At 43.9% G+C, this 4026-nt stretch overlaps 1 pseudogene; it reads right to left on the reverse strand.

Annotated features, from left to right (window-relative positions):
• Positions 1-3269: 3269 nt before the first annotated feature.
• LOC136164161 (large ribosomal subunit protein eL33 pseudogene) lies at positions 3270-3679 on the reverse strand (annotated as a pseudogene).
• Between the last annotated feature and the right edge of the window lie 347 nt (positions 3680-4026).

The following is a 4026-nucleotide window of genomic DNA, read 5'->3' on the forward strand; positions in this document are numbered from 1 at the left end:
AGGTTCATCACAACATTATTTCTAATTTAAAAATCTTGAAATAATTTAAGAAGTCTAACAAAGAAGAATGATTGGGCAAATTATGCTGCATCTGTGAGCTGGGATATTAAAATACTTCTAAAAAAATGCTTACAAAGTGTTTTTAAGGGTATAAGGAAATGCATTTGATGAACTTTTAAGTGGAAAAACAGAAAATGAAATTATGCGTGAAATAATATTTCAACGTTCTGGAAGAGGCTGAACAACAAAAGACTGAAAGAACAGGGCAAATAGTGGGCACCTTTGGGTTGTGCAACTGTGGCCCTGTGGAATTGTTCTAAGTTCTAATTTTATACAGCTGCGTATGTATTACTTTTGGGTTGGAGGCACACTGTGGATCTTTTGGGATCTCAGTTCCCTGACAGGGACTGAATCTAGGCAACAGAAGTGAAAGGCTGGAATCCCAACCACTAGGCCATGAAGGAACTCCCAATATGTATTACTTTTATAAAATGGAGAAAAAGTTGTCTTCCTGTAGGTTCGATCCCTGGGTTCAGAAGATCCCCTGAAGAAGGGAATGGCTATCCACTCCAGTATTCTGGCCTGGAGAATTCTATGGACAGAGGAGCCTGGGGTGCTATAGTCTGTGGGGGTCACAAAGAGTCGGACACAACTGAGTGACTAACACTTTCACTGTTTTTTTAGGTTCTTGACATCAAAAATCTCCTGCATGCATGTGTATGGCTGAGTTCCCTTGTGAGTCACATGCAATCATCACAACATTGTTAAGCAGCTATGCTTGGTCACCTCAGTTGTGTCCGACTCTTTGCGACCCCATGGACTGTAGCCCGCCAGGCTCCTCTGTTCATGGGATTTCCCAGGCAAGAATATTGGAGTGGGTTGCCATTTCCTTCTCCAGTTAATCAGCTATACCCAGTACAGAATAAAACGCTTTAAGAAAAGTCTTCTGGTAGGTTCCTATATTGGCAATTGGGATGACTTTTGTCTCTTGGCCTAAATAATGTGCTGCTGCTGATAAGGCAACTCACAGGGTTATGGGAGGGCATTCTGGAGCTCCTGGTCCCCAAACAATTCGGGGTCTCCTGTTTTGTGTCTCCTACTCCAAGACTAGATGGAGATGAGGAAAGCCCAGTAGGAGATCCAGGTAGATACACAGCAATGTAGAGAAGAACTGCCGTCAGGTGAGGTGATGGTGTGAGGTTTCTCTGGTGTATACACCCACATACACACACACACACACACTCACACACACACACACACTCACACACGTGCCTCCACAGTGTCCCTGCCCACATTCCACCCAGCCCGAGCGCCACGGGAGGAAGGTATGTGGCAGCAGTCCAGGGGCCTCTGGGGCAGCTGTCTCAGGGCCCAGGTGGCCGCAAGGCAGGAGTCGCAGCTGTGTGTGTCGTCGGGGAGGCTGGGGGTGGGGGTGCTCTGCCCTTCTCTTTCTTCTTCATGCCCCCTCCTCCTTCTTCAGTCCCGTCAGTCACCCGGGGAGGAAAGGGTTTGGCGAGTTTAACCAGCTGCTGACAGCTCAGAGTAAGGAAGAAGTCAACCTGGGCTGAGCTGCAAGTACATGATAAGCTTTCATTTAAAAAAAAATGAAATGAACAAGATAAAGGTGGTGGTTCCAGGGCCAATCTGACAACATGAAGGAGAGGGGCAAGGAAGGAAGATGAGGTAGGAAGAGCCTTAGACTGCAGGGTCGTTCTAAGAAATGCAAGGCCAGCTGATGCTGAGACCCAGGACAAAGCTTGCTCAGTGCAGAAGTCTTGCCCTGTGCAGCCATGGCCAGCTCTGGTCCCCCTGCTGTGCTCAGTCGCTGGCTGGGAACCCAGGAGATCAAGCCTTTCCTGAAGACAACAGTGTGTCCCCAAGGGGGGATACATTCCCCAAAGCAAGCTGTCCTTCGAAGGGAAGTCTGAGTGGTCCACCCCCATGGCTGCCACATTTACATTCTAATTTATGATTTTGTTAATGTTCAGTGCTTCCATTATCATGACTGAATGAATATTGTTCATAGCTGTGTCATATTGTGTACTATACTTGTATTTTCTTTTTTATTTTTCCTCTCTTGGAGTTTTTTTCTTTACTTACTTTTCTATGTATTTGCCCATTATTCTGCTCCAAATATTCTAACTGAGTATAAACACCCTGCATTGCGACAGAACCCACTGGTATATCCGTCAGTTCCGTTTCTCTGTTTATCTGTTCCATCTGGAGTCCTATTCTGGGTTGATCGCGCTTTGCTTATCTCTCATTTGGTGGAGCAAGTCTTCCAGGAGCTTGTTGAAAGGGCTGAAAGTGATGTCAACATCTGACCCCTTATATGTGCTCAGTCCACCCCATATTTGATCATTTCTAAGTCAGCAATCATTGCACCTCAGAATCTGGAAATTACTGTTCTTGATTTCTCGGGTTACTGTTGAGCAGTCAATGCCATTCAGATTCCTGATGACTTATTTGACCTTATTTTTTCTTTCTGGCAGCCTTTAGGGTCTTTTATCTACCCCTAGTGTTCTGAAATGTCACAATAATGTGCTTTATTCTCTATGTGGGGTACTGGGTGGGTCGCTCTAATCTACAAACTCCTGTCTTTCTCTTTCAGGAAATTTTTGTTTATTATTTCACTGATTTCTTCCATTTTGTTTTGTCAGCTCTCTCTTTCTAGAACTTATTATTTGGATATTTGATCTACTGGACTGATCATCTAATTTCCTGAGACTCTGTCCTATTTTTCTATCTAGTTCTGGCAGATTTCCTAAACTTTATCTTCTAAGCCTCTTATAAGTTGTTTCTGTTTTCAAAAAGTTATTTATTTTTTTACTGTATGTGTTTTTCTTTCTCTTGCCTCACTGAGCATCCTCATTGTGTGTACGTGTATATGTGTGTGTGTTAAGTCGCTTCAGTCATGTCCAATTCTTTGCCACCCTATGGACTGTAGCCTGCAAGGCTCCTCTGTTCATGGGATTCTCCAGGCAAGAATACTGGAGCGGGTTGCCATGCCCTCCTCCAGGGGATCTTCCCAACCCAGGGATCAGACCTGCATCTCTTATGTCTCCTGCGTTGGCAGGTGGGTTCTTTACCACTAGAACCACTTGGGAAGCCCATATGTGTTTGTGTGTATATATATATAAATGTATATATATATATATATATATATACACACAAACACCACACAAGGGAACAAATTCATACTTTTATTTATTTACTTTTCTAGTCAGCTTAAATCTTTGAAGGGTGTGTTTGCTCAGTCACTCAATCACTCAGTCAGGTCCAACTCTGAGACCCCATGGACTGTAGTCTGCCAGGTTCCCATGGCAACAGATTTTCTGTCCCATGGCCTTAGCTGGAAGGTTTGAAATTTGGCATGAACCATGCCACTATTTCCATGAGCATGAGCTATCTTTTCCCAGACTACTCTGCTTTTTTTTTTAATTATGCAATTTATTTTAAAAAATTGAAGTAGAGAATTCTGATTTTGTTAGGTTCTCCGACCAGGAGTTAGTATGTTCTTTGCTTTGTTTACATAAACACTTCTCTCACCTACATAGAATTCAATTTCATCTCGAGAATATACACCTTTAATTTTCAGAAGAGCTGTGTGCTCCCTCTGGCTCCAGAGACTCCACTGATAGTTAGCAAAAATGGCCTTGGACCACAACCTTCCAGACATCCTGTTGTTTTAGAAGTCCTGTTCCCAGCAGGGTTCTGCAGGCTTCAAGATTGCAGAAGGAGCCTCAGTGTGTGCTTTGGATGCAATTCTGTCCCTCACACTCTCTGCTACCTCTGAGCTCCTTTTCCCCTCCTGTTTCATGTCTACAACTTTCTCCTGTTATCTGATGATTCTTTGTTTATACCTAAGACTGAGCCACCAGAACTCAGATTGGAAGCCCAGCTTTGGGGGCCTCCTTTCCCAGAACCTTCTTAGATTCCAATGTGCTGGTTCCTGTGGGTGTTCTCCAGACACCACCCCCACGTAATTTATTTTCAGTTTCTGCCATTGTATTCTACAGGAGTTGT

Source organism: Muntiacus reevesi, chromosome 3 (assembly GCF_963930625.1).
Source record: "Muntiacus reevesi chromosome 3, mMunRee1.1, whole genome shotgun sequence".
NCBI classification, from domain to species: domain Eukaryota; kingdom Metazoa; phylum Chordata; class Mammalia; order Artiodactyla; family Cervidae; genus Muntiacus; species Muntiacus reevesi.